Raw genomic sequence first — 15,277 nt, 5'->3', positions numbered from 1 at the left:
TAAGAAAAAGACCCAAATATCGGCACTGTCCCTATAAAAATCGGGATGTCTGGTCACCCTAGTGCTACATGAAGAGAATTAAAATCATGCCCACAGCTACAATCAGTGCAGCAACCCTGGGCTGTCAGGACCAAGCCCCTCCTATCAGCTGTTTGAATGTTAAGCATTGTAGAGCATTGATTCTAAAGCCAAATTATGTCCCTAGAAAATGCAAAGCTCCCACTGGCCTGCTAATCTAGGTATTTATAACACCTATCACTGTAGTAGCTCAGCATCTTGTAAATTTTTATCAAGCCATTTGAGTGGCTACAAAGACCTGAGTTCTGTCTTCTCTCCCACTCTGTAAGACAAGTTAGCAGCACTAAGAATTTCATTTAATTCTTTGTATTCTTATTTCTCTCTGCTCTTCCCTCTAAGAGAAAGCATCTGGGTTCACTGTAAAAAGACCTTACTGTTAACTTCAAGCTCTCAACTGCCTATTACTAGGGGATACTTGAGCTGAGGGCCTCAATTCCAATCTCAGTCACCTGCCTGTACACATATGCACACTGAGGGCCACCGTGTTAGCTCTTAACTAAGATGCCAGATCCTTGGTCCCCCACAGAGGCATGTCCAGACAAAAGACAATGCTAGAACGCCAGAGATTCACCCAGCTGCTCTTAACTCACCAGGTGATGTAAAACCACCTGTCTGCAATCATTGTTTTACATACTACAAAGAAAATCCCCTTGTAATCACTGAACTTTAATCATACATAATAAAAACATACTAGGCCAATTCTTAGTCCCAACGAAGTCAGTTGCAAAACCCTAGAGACATCAATAGAGATCAGATTCTTGCCAACCTTGTTGGATTGACAAAATTGTCTTTATCCACTCACCTTGACCTGTCTGTTTCCAAACCAAAATCAAAAATTCAGTTGAGTCTCAAACAAACAATCTCTGCACAGCATATGTTGAATAAGTTCCTTCATAAGATCCACCAGCAATTCTCCACCCTGCACACTTGATAACAGCTGTGGCCATTCTGTCTGCAGCCTTGGCATGCAGTGAGCTTGCAGAAATGGCTCTCTCACCTCCTACGTTAAAGAGGAAGCTGTCTATCAATGCCTTGGTATTGTTACCGGGGAACAAGTCAGGATGGAATGAGAGAAAGCTGTGCCCACGATTTTCAGTGAATGAAACACACACAGAGTGGAAAGATAACATTAAGGGTCTAACAAAAACAAGCAAAATGTGTTGACAAGATTTCATTCTTCAGAAATCAGCAGGCCTCCATATTTCAGCAGAGCATGAACAGAGGGACTGAAACCACCTGAAAAGAAATGTTCAGCAGCACTAGCATTTCATAGCAAAACTGTCTGCAAATAAACCAGCGTAACTAGCTAACACCACCACTGTTTGACTCCCTGTTATAATCTAAAGCAACATTGGCACCTTTTACAAGCCGTGATTTTAAACCCCCAGAGTGTTGTGTTAGGCTTCGGCCATTGAAACGGGTTTGATGAGAGGTGATGCTCTTGCAACCAACCAAACAGGACTGTTTGAGAGCCCAAATCAGAACAGACTCTATCAAGGTTCCTCCAAAGCTGCATGGCCGGCTATTACAATTTATCATTTGTATTGTGATAGCCTCTAGGAGAGCCCCAGTCATTGACCAGGCCCCCACTGTGCAAGGCGCTGTACAAACAGAATACAAAAAATGTCCCTGCCCCAAAAGTTACAACCTAAGGGTAGCTTCTCTTGCAACAGGAGGTATTTGCCTCCTGATCAGAAGAGCCTCTGAGGGGTCCTTTCCTACTGCTGCCGCCTGCAGCAGCACCCACTCCCGCATTTCATTGCTCAGAAAGCATCAGGCCCTCCAATTCTTAGTCTGTTATACCTCCTTTCTGTCCCATCTGCCCACAGGACAGAACAGCACAGCGAAGTGAGGAATTTTCCAGTTCCAGGGAACTGAATTGAGCAATTTGTTTCCTTCTATGGAAATTGTATTCCCTTAGGTATTTGTTTCTGGCCCTGCCTGTCCTGCGTGAACCCTCTCCCCAGATCCCAGAGGGAGAGAGAGAGGAGACCTAACCCTGCTGCTGTAACTCCAACATCCTTCAGCAGAAATCCAAGAGGGACCCTTGTATGTTATGACCTTCTCCTTGAATTTCCATGCAACATTTAAGGAGCCAGGAAAACAGAACAGCAAGGGACTGTTCACTGATATTTGATAGAGTCCCTGAGAAGCAACAGCAGCTGGACAGCTGAACTCAAGACTTGCAGGATCCTGGGAATTCCACCCCAGTACCTGTGGGAGCTCTAAGTGCCCCTCTCCCACCCACAAGGTCCTGGGAATTCCCTCATCACCTATCTCCATGAGCCATTCTCCTGCAGACAAGTCTCACTGTACCTGCTGAATTGAATCAAGTTCAGATCCAAGAGTTCGCTTATCTATTTTCATCTTTTGTTACATATGAGGAAGGATGGGGGAGAGAAGAGATACAAATCAAATCTAGGTCCTCCGCCTGCCTCTGCAACAGACTTGCTGTGTGATCTTGAGCAAGACACTGATTCTCTGTTGCTCTTTTCCCCCCGACTCTGAAAAATGGAGGTGACACTTCCACAACCCTCTCCCAAAAGGCAAGGGAAGTTGATCTGTGTTAGTGCTGTGTTTTGAGATCCTTCAAGTCCAGGCATTACAAGAATAATAAATTAGCCCATTTTATCCAAGGATTGCTGAGCTCTATCATCCCCATTTCACAGATGGGGAAACTGAGGCATAGACTGACTAACCCGTTTATATCATGACAGTGGCAGAGTCTGAAGAAGGCTATTTTAACAGCATGTTCATCTGTAACCAAATCCTATGTACTCTCTAGGAACCGATCCCGTGAACCTCCAGTGCAGACGTATCAGAGGGGTCTTAGAGTTATCCTAGCTAATGTACCTCTATTGGAGGCACAGTTTAGGGAGTCCTTGATGCATAAAGCTATCACAGCTGCTGTATGCCCACCACATAACTGCATGCACAGCAGAGGCAGTACAGGGGTCCAGAGTTATTTCAGCGATTGAGTGATTCAAAACAGAATTTCAATGACATGTTCAATGACTAGCAGGCAATTTCTATTGGGAAGTGGCTGTGATTGGAAGTCAGATCCTTTGAGTTGCAGTGGTCTGGAGTATGGTAGATGCACTACATGCGCCTGTTGCCATCGAGGTGGAAGACCCCTCAGACACTCTAAAAATTATGCTGCCAAGTCAGCCTGACTGTCCAGGGAGGGAGGCTGCATGGGAATGTGTCAAGGACAAGGCAAGCCATACCCAGCCTCCCCTGGCTTGCGCATAGTGTGGGATCCTGTCAGCAGAAGGTTCCCACTACACGTCTTTGGCTGCAGCTCTTCCTCCGCCCATGGATTCTTCACTCTTCTCAGTGACTCCCCATCCACTCGGAAAGAGAACGATAGATTCCAGGCATTCACTGAGCATTTCTTCATCTGGAGCTCTGTGGGCCACTTGTCTCATTCCTGCTGGGAAAGTGCCTGGAAGGTTGTTTTCTGTTTTATTCCCCTGGCACCCTCAAAGACTTGTCTGTGATCTGGATTCCCTCCAAAGCCTGATCTGCTGGCTCCTTTCAAGTGGATTTTTAAACACAGGGATGAGCAAGCTAGTGTGGATGAAATAACTGACTCAGACCTCCACCACTCCCAGGAACACCTCCCACCCTTCTCTATCCCTAACACCCATCTCTCTAATTAAATCTTTAATGGTTATTTACATAATTTTCTCCCTCCCCTTCAATGTTCTTACACACTGTCCTTCTTGATCCCAGCTGGGGCTAGCATAGCCAAAATGCTATACAAGTCTTCTGACTAGTCAAGGCAATTAGCACTCTAGCAGAGCAACATTTTTCAGGGGAAGTTTATTTGCTGAAAAACGTAGTTTTGATCAACCCAGAACTATGAATGAATTTGATTTTTCTTGGGATTGTGTGTGTGTGTGTGGGGGGTCCCCTTTATAAGATTTATCCCAGTGGTTAGGGTACTTGTCTGGGATGTGGGAGACTGAGGTTTGAATCACCAGTCTGGAGCAGGGACTGGAACTCAGGTCTCCTGCACCACACCCGTGAGTGCCCTAACCAGATTATAGGCTATGCTACGGTGGGTTGCACTCAGTCTCTCCTGTTAAGCTAATCCATTTTGTATAAATACTTAAACATTCACTGTGCCAAAGAGTGTGAGAGAGTGTATAGCCTGAGGATTAAGACACTCACCTGGGAGGAAGGAGATGTGGATTCAATCCTTCCTCTGAATCAGGCTAAAGGGTAGGGGGATCGGGGCGAAGAGATGGACCCAAACAGTTGTCAGCCTGAAATTAATTTTACTGATCTGTGGACAAATTCTTAACATTTCTGGAACTGAACCAAATATTTTGCCCGATTTTTTGGTTTGCTGAATGAACAAAAAAAATTATTCATGCAGCTCTAGTTGGCTCATCAGTTAACTCTATAGAGTTTCCTTGATTTGATTTTTACTAAACACATCTTTGACATCTGGGCCAGAGTTTCCAGGTCTTTGGGGAAATAGATGCATTCAGGATGGAATTTGGTTCATAGGAGACAGACCGACATACTTGGAACCTCCTCTCTGGCCCAGTCTAAGGAGCCCAGTGCAACAAGATAAGGAGATAAGCCCCCTCCCAAATACCATGCAACTGATTGGTAGTCCCAGAAATCAGCAGCAAAGAGGAACCTGCACAGACGACATGGAATCCAGTCCAGAGCTGTCAAAGGAGCTGAAGTAATGGGAAAATAAGTAAGAAACTAAAGAAAGCAAGTTATTAATGGAGAATGGTTGCTAAACAGGAAGATCTTACAGTTTGAAATGTGCAGCTAGAGCTACGGGCTACCATCAGTCTTGTTCCAGCCCTGTTTCAGGTGGGAATGGAATATCACTAGAAAGAAGTTTCTGAAACCATTAAAAAGCCATCAGGGAGCAATCCCTCCTGTAGTATTCACTTCTGAGAAATCCGGGGTAACACCTCCATAGTCCAAGAGACAGCAAAAAACACTGCCTGAAAACCACAGCGCCATAACATAAGGAGTCAATTGTGAACTCTCTCCATAGCACAAACATGAGGCATTCATTCATTCCCACAGAGTCAGCATTGATCTATAAGCTGCAGCCCTGTATTACACATTTCAGTATCATCCATTTAAGTCAGGAAAACATTTCCAGGGGATTGAAAGAACCAGCTACAGTGAGTTGTGGATCTATTCTGGATCATATCATGGCATCAGGCATTGGGATAAAGGCTCAATAAGCCAAGTAGTACTGTAACTTGGCTTATATTCTTCTTTCTCCACGCACATCACCATATTAATAAAATTCCCTGCAGATGCTCACAGACAGACAACCATAGCCACGCCCAGCCTCATACCAACATTCATACAAACAGACCCCTATGTAAACACTGCATGCCACACACCCTCATGTGTCCAGCTACACAGTCATATCAAAGCTGCTTAAAGGAGTTGCTCTGTTGTGTCTGTGGGAGCAGAGGTGAATGGAAATCTCCATTACAATATGTTGGCCCCATGCTGCCAAGAATTGCAACAGTCTATTCCACTTAATATACCCACCACCCTGGCCCCTTAAGGAGGGGGGAAAGCAAGCAAGAGGATAACAAAAGAGGATTTTAAGCAAGCAAGCAAGAGGTGAACACTGATTTTCTTTTTGATTGCTCAGCCTTTAATCCACGTGTCTTATTAAACTTTCATACTCGTAAGAGAAATAAATAATTCAGAGGTCTGGCAGAAAAACTTGTGGCCCTCTGTGCTGGGATTCCAGTGCTGCTGAGGTTTGGTTTTGGTTCCCAGAATAAATAAGACGACAACAGGCAAGTGCAAAGTGTTGCTCCTTTTGCTCAAGGATCTCAAAAGGACTTCAAAGATTAAACTAACTATACCTCTCTGACTGCACCCCTGTAAGACAGGAACGAGAGTGAGTGTGTCTGACAGATGAGCAGAGATGAAGGACCAGACTTCTGAGAGAGTTCAGCTACTGTTTAGGCATTAAAATAAGGGGCTAGATTTTTCTAAAGAGCTCAGGATGTTGAAACTGCTCTTTTGAAAATCCAGCCATAAGTGTCACAATGGGAGTTGCTGGGTGCTGCGCTCTTAGAAATCTGTCCCTAATTGCCAATGCTGAGCACCTGCCAACCTGTGTTGGAACTCTGTTGAAAATCTGGAACCTCATAACTTTCCCAAAGTAAAATAGCAGGGCAGTAGCAGAACCAGAAATGGAGTCCAAAAACCTCGATCTTTACTCTCCTGCTCTTATCACTACACTTCTCTGAGAGAGTTTCACACCAGCTCTTTTCTGTCCAAACTAACTGAAGCATCTTAAAAATAAATGAAACCACTAAAAAAACTGGCCACAGTTCATCTTTATTTTAATTCCACCTACAAAGAATAGCCAAATTAGCTTCCTGAAGTGTGACACCGTCTGGTTGCCTTAGGCCCAACATTTATGTGCAAAATCTAAAATAAATAGAAGGGATATAATGATTTGTTTTTCTTTTACTGAAAACTTTTGTTTGGACATAACTATATCCCAGTAGTGTTTCCAGCCCAAACAGTGCATGTGTTAGTAGTGTGTGAAAGACCGATACTGAAACAGACAAGTAGTAAAACTGACCGAGTTTGTTTCTCTTTCTAAACTGATGCAGTTAGTAAACAAGCAGCTTAAAGAGTGAAAAGTAACTTCAATTTCAAAAATTCTTCCAGATTTAATTATCTAATGTTCTATAATTTGATGGGACTATATTTAATAGGACAATGCTTTTTTATAGCACAGAGACATAGGCCATAGTAAATAAATACCAACAGGTATCAATGCATAATTTGCAAAAATGCTTTAAAGTAATCTTTTAAATCTGAAAAAAGTTGCCCCAACAAATTCAGTTTGTCCTAAAATTGTGATTCAGCCTCTTGGCTTTTACCAGAATCTGTACATCACTGACAGACATATTCCCTCAATCCTACCTTCAAGTCTAGGTTAAAAAAAATCGTCGTTCATAGACTGATCCTCAAGTCAGACACTAACCACAAAAATTCACAAATCACAGTCTTCCTAAAGGTCCCAAGGATCCCCAGTTGGTCCAAGGGAAGACTAGAGAACCTGGAAACAGATTTTGCAAAGCTTAAAGGAATATGGAAAAAACTACATCAGGAGGATTGAATGCCTCAGGGGGCTGGTAATGGGATACAGAACCTCTCCCCACAAGGTCAGTGGGCCAAAATCAGCTGCAATAATGACCATCTGATGGCTGTTCATATGAAATGAGTTGGAAGAGTCTGATCAGCTCCTAATGAATGAATGAATGAATGAATGAATGAATGAATGGAGACGCTGCGTAAAGAATAAATAATATTGTGTGATAAGGTAGCACCCAGGGCCCCAATCTGCATTAGCAAGGCACATATAGGCAAACAAGACCCCTGATCCAAACAGCCCACAATCTAATTACCATCACAATTGTAACTAATTGCCCTGTTGCTAGCGAAGGATGAAATTGAATAGGGAGACTGAAGGAGACTCTTGGTACTGTAGGTCAGGGGGTCAGGGGGAACACAATGGTAAAGGGCAGGATGGTGGTAGTTAACCTTGTTATTGTCCAAGCTACACTGATTCTGTGGATAAACAGAGGACTTTGGTCTTCAGGGCTGTCTGTTTAGCACCTTCTACCAGAACTAAAAATTCACTTGAAGGAAAAATGAAAACAAAAAACCACACTCACTTGTGAAGCTGCCCAGGCTTTGGGAAAGATAACTCCACTTCACTAGCTGGGAAACTTAACTGATTAATATGGGAGCCAATAGAGATACGCTGGCCCCAGTTCCTCATGCACCTTTCTTTTCAAGTGAATACTGTGTCCTGCTTTTAGGGGGAGAGAGAGAGGGGAAAAAGAGGCACATCAAATCAAGTCCCTTCTCATTTTATTAAAGAATCAGATTGCTATAAAATATTTTGTTTTCCTACCAGTAGATAAAATTGCACCTTTAAAATGTTTTCCCCAAAAAGCCATTCATAAGCAAATGCTTAGTTTCCAGTTTGTGTTCTTCAGTCAGAATGTTTTAGCTCTAGTAAAATAAACCCCCAAGAAGTGGGAGGAGAAAAAACTCCTTACCCTCCCTTGGTCTCATGTCTTTTACCTGCTAGCACATTGCAATATCCTGGCAGCTGTCTAAGTCAACGGCACTCAGAGCAAGGGTGAAGTGATAGATACAGTATTTATAAAACTGCCTCTGTAAGGGATTTGGGGTTTATTTTTTTTAAATGAAAAGTTCTTGTGTTATTTTCAGTTTATCTGGCATGTGCTTGGGCTTCATCAGCTGCTGAGACAATCTTTTCCAGAGAGCTGAAATTTACAATGCTTCTCCATGCACTTCAAAACAAACACATCTATATGATCATGCCTCTTAGTAGCCAGAGCTAGGTAAGGTTACATGTTCCAATACATTTAGAAAGAAGCTGCAGAGCTAGACATAATGAGGCATGCACACAACATTGGTTAAACCACAAAACGCCAGCCTAAAGCAATGCCTCTGACACCAGTGGGAAAAGCCGGAGGGGAAAATCAGAAAGACAACTCTCTGCTTGTCCTTAGCCCACCTTCCTATGCATGGATGTTGCATTGATCTCCCATATTATGTGATGCCTATTCAGGCGATTCCTGCTCGCCCACCCCACCACTCAGCCTGCCAAGGACCAAATATGAGACCCAGGAGGAGAGACCAGAGCACAGGCAGCTGAAAATGATGAGCGATGAAGGATTAGTTACATTTCCTTTATGTTCCTCTTCACACATCGGCAGTTCTGCCATAAACACCTTAAAATAATAAATAGGACAGCATGAGAGTAAATTGGAGTCTAAAAAAAAAGTTAAGCTCCCCACTTCCAATGATGAAGTTGAGAGATGTGGTGGCACTGAGTCAGCAACACCTTGGGCTTTTCCTTTTAATGGGGATGCTTTATAATCTCTGGTCTCTTGAAATTATCTGGTCACAAAAGGGAGTGGGGCTTTCAACAGAGTGTTTCCAGTTGGGCCCGGAGACTCTGGAAATCGCTCTGTCCTCCCTCCCTCACTTCGTCACCTTGGTCCAAAATAGCCTTAACCTGATGACCTTCTGGACATGCTGCAAAGCCACTACTTATTTGACAGGGGTCTGGGGTTTTGTTTGTTTGTTTTTGTTTTTGTTTTTTTTTGGGGGGGGGGCGGGGGGAGTCTGATAGTATGTTCCTGGAATAGAGAAGGAGTGGGGAAGAGAGGGACTTTCCTGTTGCTTTGATTTATTGGCTGGCTGAGTTCATAGTTATTTGACTAGGATTATTTAATGATGCTGGGTGGTCATCATGTCCCTGCAAATTTAGTTAAATGTTAGGGCAGCTAAAAGCTTTGTGTGGGACTAGTTTTCATTGTTGTTTAACTCTAACAAAATGATAAAATCAATCATACATCCACAGACACTGGAGTCCTTGGGGAAAACTGCACGGGTGTGAGAGGATGAACAGAACTCAGTACCATAGGCTCTGCCAGTAGAGATGACTAAATACCAGCTGCACTATACCAGCCAGGAGATGGCATAATGAACCCCACATTTGACACAGACATATGTAAGCACTGGCAGATCTGATATAATCTATCCGGAAGGGTCAGTCAGGACTAGCTGCATTTGGGTATCTTCAGCAAAGTTATTCTTGGGAGAACCTAACCCTTCAATCTTTTCCCCTTACTGCCTCCAAATCCTTTTAAATCTCATCTCCTGGCCTTCATCTTCTCTGCAGGTCAATATGGTCTTGTAGCAGCACATGCCAATTATACATTAAATTCAGGATGGTCCCCTGAAGTGCACAAGCAATTCGAGGCCCCCTCCACTATGAAATTTCCATAGACTCTTAGGGCAAAGGTATATTCACACAAGCCACACAGGGCATCAATACACACATAAGCAGGCCTGACAACCCATCCAGTAGATGGCAGTGCTGCAGATTCATAGAAACAAATGTTGGGCTGGAAGGGACCTCAAATACACGTGTTACAATGTTTAAAATTAGACAGTCTAAATCCCATGTTTCTATCCTTCACTCACTCCTCTTTATATTCATAAAGCACTCCTTGTGCAAGATAAAAGGGGCCCAACCAAACTGATAAACAGAGAAACCCAAATCAGACCAATCCTGTTCAGTTTTATAAACTGATAGCAAACCTTAAAGAGCTAAGCAAGATGCTACTGATATACTGGCTCCTAGAGGTGGAAGTGAGCTACTTGTATCAGGAACTTGCAAAGAGAGCAACCTGGTAAATAAGAAATCAAGAGATCACATGAACAGCAGAGAGCAAAGCCAGATCCAACTCTGTTAGGTAAGCACCAAAAACCTTACAGTTCTCTTACTTCTCTCCAGGAACCCAAGGTTGTTCTCAGTGAAGGGCTGCTATGGAAAGCTATAGTAAGCAGACTATGGTAGATGCAAACTTCTTCATTAGGAGCTTAAACAGGAAGACCTGCAAAACAAAGCCTACCAGTCACTGAGCAGAAGTGAACCAGAATTAGGAACTGAACTGTCAGCAACTAGCATAGTAATAACAGGTTTCAGTCTGGCTAGACTCACAAGTTGGTGTCAGTGACAGCTTAATTGAATGTCAGACAAGAGTTCAGGCTTCATAGCAACTCCAAGGACATGGGCATCCTTTGAAGGGTATGGAAGAGTCCTGTGCTGTTTCAGAAAGTTCAGCATGGGTGACCCTAGAGGCATCAAAACTAGGGGGGGAAAAAAACCATTCAAAGCAACCCAGTTTTATCTGTGCCAGGTTTAAGAAAACAGGAAGGGCATCTCCAAATTTCAGAAATCACACACATATAGCAAATAAAGATGCTGCAATGCAGATGCCAGGATAAGATGTGATTCCATAGGCTTGCTCTACACTCGAAAATTAGGTCCGTTTAACTATGTTAGTGGTGCGAAAAATCCACACCCACAAGCAGTGTAGTTAAGCCGACCTAAGTCCCCGTGTAGACAGCAGCTTTGTTGACAGAAGAATTCTTCCATCTCTCAGGGAGGTAGATTACTTACACTGATGGAGAACCCTTCCCATTGGCATAGGCAGTATCTACACTAAAGACTGACAGGGGCACAGTTGTGGCACTGTAGCATTTTAAGCATAGAGAAGCCCAGTGCCTAGTGCAAAATAAAGCAGACCCTAAAGTAGAGTCTTATGGAACATAAGTAGCAGCTGGGGTCAATTACTCTGGACTTTTTCAATTCCAGGGATAAATTGGGGACTTCAGTCTGAGGATTTAGTAAACTGGAAAACAATAACTGGATGAAAATCATCTACACGTACTGATCAGTCATGTTGACCAAGAGAGTAGACAGGGAGATGCAGCTGATAATCATTTAACCTAATCAGTAGTCAGCAGAGGAGAGAGAGAAGTCAAGTTGTTATGGATACCCCCACCAAGCGAAGAGTCTGGCTGCCAGGAGGAAGGTCAGCAGGAGGCAAATTCACCCCAGTGTTTGATAGCTTTATCCACATTCTCAACTAAACGTGCTGCACGAACCACTAAGTTTCATGAGCAGACAGAGAAAGTTGCTGCTGCATAGAGCTGAATCAATAGTCCCAAACAGAGGGAGATCCAGCCCTTGTAGTAAAGCTACCAAGACAACATTTTCTCCAGGGCATCCTAGCAACCAATCATTCAGGGTTTCTTTCCTGCTCCGGGATTAGTCAAGTAACTTACAACTTCACCTCGTACTTGTGGCAGCCCTTTCACCTCCCTGAGAAGGCTCAAATATCCTACACAATGATAGAAGGACAGCAACACCTCCAGCTAAGTAATGCAATGAGGCAAACTGTTTAAAGCAGAGTAGTAAAAGAAACTAGATCACTGAAATGCAAAGTAAGCAGCACCTAGACAGCTGGCCTGTGCCCACTAGAGAAAGCAGCAAATCAGCATTATCTTTTAAAGAGAGAACAAACGAACAAGAAAGTTTAGGGTAAAATCCTACCTTGGAAACTACACCATGTACCCACTTCTCATCCATGGATGACTGACTACCTGCCTAGTGTCTGAAAACCCACTACCCCTTGGACATGTTCTCCCCTAATGACTCTCTCAGAGCCTCTTGCAGTTCAGCCATGTGACTGCAGCTCATGTGCACCACCGCCCCAGCACACGGAACAGCGCTCTGAAAAAGTCAATGAAATGTGGTCACAGGGTGTCTGAATGAGCAGATTTCACACAGTCATTCACCCTGTTTTAATCCGCTTTTCTTGTAATGGCTTACATTGAGGATTCAGAGACTGTAAATCCACCCCCACATCAAGTAGCAGGAGTGAAAGTTAGGAACCTCAGACTGTCATACAGCTCAAGACAGACCAGTACAAAAGTCACAGATCCCAATACAAACAGACACTTTGATTACCTTTGAATTTGATATGGCAGCTCAGACCCTTCTCTAACTAACAATAATTGTATTAGTTATAGTAACATTCTGGTCCTATCCCAGACTTACATTCACACCCCTATGAGGTAGCTAAGTATTTTTAAACTCCATCCATGTGTATATATGGAATTTTATTATATGCTCTAACCTTTATTTTATAGAGGAGTAAAATGAGACTCAGAATGGTTAAGAGACTTGTCCAGAACAATGCAGCATAACTGGTACAGCTGGGAACAGAACCTATTCTCAATGGCCACTCCACTCCCTGTCCTCTGCCTCTCCCTCCCCAATTCTAACCACTTGACAATATTTCAGACATGGAAATGGTATTGAGGAGTCAGGACTCCTTGGTTCTAGGTCTCCTTCCCCTGCACTAATCACTCGACCATATCTGAGACAAACTGTTTTCAGACTCAGTGGTCAACTTCCTACCTGCAACTTGGTTAACATTGAATTAGACCTTCTTGAAATAAGCATGTGTCAGATATTCTAACAAACCTTTTAGATTAGGCACCATCCTTCCTCTTCCTTACCCAGGCTGAATCTACATATGCAGCACAACACACAAAGTGCCACCGACATTAAACATTTTGCACATTTGCTTTAGTAGCTGGTGTGTAGCACTATTTCTCTGCAGTGCTCAAAAACTTGTCAGTGGGTAAAACACAAGAAAATATCAATTAAAAATTTAACTCCTTTCAGCCATGAGTCTGGAATCTCATTTTTATAAGCAGGTTCTGATTTGATTGACAGAAGTTTTATTCTTGTAACAATTCAAATTAACCTACTTTTGTCCCCCGGAGCGCAAAAAATCAAGCCACTAAATAGTTGCACCTACCTTTGGATGCTATACTGTAGAGGTTGCTGTATAGATGTATCTTTTTTTTTTTTTTACCAGTTTAATCACCATTAAGTTATTCACAAATGAGTTTTACCAACTTCCCTGGCCAGTTTACTGTGAATTGTTACCAGATGCAGCAACACCGCCCTCTGTCTTTCACTGAGAAAATGGCATTTTATGGCACTGCCTACCCTTCCAGATCTACCAATATATTTTATCTGAAACGAATCAACATCTATTCGCCACTTGCTTAAAAGCAGTTTAAAATCTGATGGCTTTTAAAGATGTTGTTGACAGCAATCTATCCCTTCTACAGTCAACTGCAATATTATTTAAAAATTGCAGAACATGAAATGTTTAACCTTTTAAAGTAAATGACAAGTCACTTTATTTCAAACACCTTGATATTTTTTAAGATTGCCCTCTTCAATCATCCTCACTACAAAAGCCAATTAGAGCTCTTACCAGCTTCCTCCCCACTACACAGAAGCACTCGCTGGCTTTCCCCTTCCAGCTCCTGCAGCCAAGTGTTAATGTGGAAAAGGGATTTTAAAATAGAAAGGAGCAACAAATGCTCGAGATCTACTTTACATTTTTATTTTCCCCTCATGTTTTCCCAGCTGTTCTGTTCAGAAGACAATATAAAAAACCCAACTGCCTGCAAAGAATATTAAAAATAAAGAGACTTGAAAGCTGCAGTCCAAAGGAGGAGGATGTGACTTTAGTTTGACTTACCAATTTTATCCAGCTGTATGTTTTCCTACTTGCTTTTTACAGCAGCTGAGCTCAGTGCTCAGGAACGTCCATCCTGTGTCAGAGAGCCAGGCAGGAGTACTGATCTCCACGCTGGATGTTACTGCGTGAGCTGCAGATGGGGTGGTTGCGTGTATGTGTGTGTGTACACTGTATTCGGATAAAGATCAAGAACTGTTTCCCATTCCACAGCCCAGCTACAGTGCTACAAGCTTTAGGAGGCAGGGCCTTCCTCTGCTACTGTGCTACACTTTCTTAAAGAGACAAGCTCCAGCTTGACAGGCAGTACCAATGAACAGACTCTTGAAAAAAACGTGAATGGAATGGTGTTTGGAGCAGGAGAGGTGGGAGTTGGGTTCTCATTGTTTAAGACCTGGCTGATATCCATCAGGATATGAAATAGTTTCCTACATGGTTCATTAACAACAACAAGACTTTAGTCTTCCACGCAGCCTTTCATTCAACGCTGTCAGAGCATTTTTCAAAGGTGGGTAGGAATTATTATACAGACAGGAAAGCTGAGACAGAGAGGTTGAGCTATTTGCTCAACATCACCTGGCAAATCTGTGGCAGAGATGGGACTAGAATGCAGGGGTCCCAACTCCAGATACCTGATCTAAACACTAGAACACACTAACCCCTCCCTCCACCCCAGTGAAGAATGGCTAACTATATACATACATGTTATCCAATTATCCAATCAGGGATGGCTGCAAGTGACTCACATTACATTGTCCTTAAAAGTATTTACTCCCTTGTAGGGTAGAGTATATTTTAACAAATGCAAACCTATAATTTCCCCCGTTTCTTCACTCTCTCATTCTGAAAATAACTTTAGTCTGGTAGCGATCCACTGTTTCCAAGGGATTTTCTATTCCCCAGCTTCCCATCCAGGAGATGTGCGTGTTTTAAGTGTACCATACCTTAACATGGAAGGAGTTGCTCCCTCTGTTGATTAGGGGGCAAAGCTGAGAGTTCAACCCCAGTAAAAGTTACAGACAGAGTAACACTATGTTTCCAACTAAAGACTATGTTTATCCTTCCTTTCTTTTGTTCTTTTCCTTAATCACAAATATAAGTAATCCAGCCTGAAAGTACACGGTTTGCTCTTTGTATATGGAAAACACTGACTCTTTGTACAATAACTAAACAATAAGAAACCACCACCAACCAAAACAAATTACAAGAAAAAA

At 42.8% G+C, this 15,277-nt stretch overlaps 1 protein-coding gene across 2 annotated transcripts in view; it reads right to left on the bottom strand.

Moving 5' to 3' along the window:
- The window catches only part of DAAM2 (dishevelled associated activator of morphogenesis 2), a 245,128-nt gene that overhangs the window by 202,893 nt on the left and 26,958 nt on the right, over positions 1-15,277 (bottom strand). The window contains exon 1 of one of the 2 annotated variants that reach the window (XM_074949117.1): positions 14,067-14,248. The exons of the other annotated variant lie outside the window; for it this stretch is intronic. The gene's annotated coding sequence lies outside the window, so the exon portion shown is untranslated. Of the gene's footprint in view, positions 1-14,066; positions 14,249-15,277 lie in introns of those variants that run through there. 2 annotated transcript variants of the gene reach the window in all.

The sequence above is a fragment of the Natator depressus genome, chromosome 3 (assembly GCF_965152275.1).
Source record: "Natator depressus isolate rNatDep1 chromosome 3, rNatDep2.hap1, whole genome shotgun sequence".
Taxonomy (NCBI): Eukaryota; Metazoa; Chordata; order Testudines; family Cheloniidae; genus Natator; species Natator depressus.
This window is presented reverse-complemented; position numbering and strand designations above follow the sequence as displayed.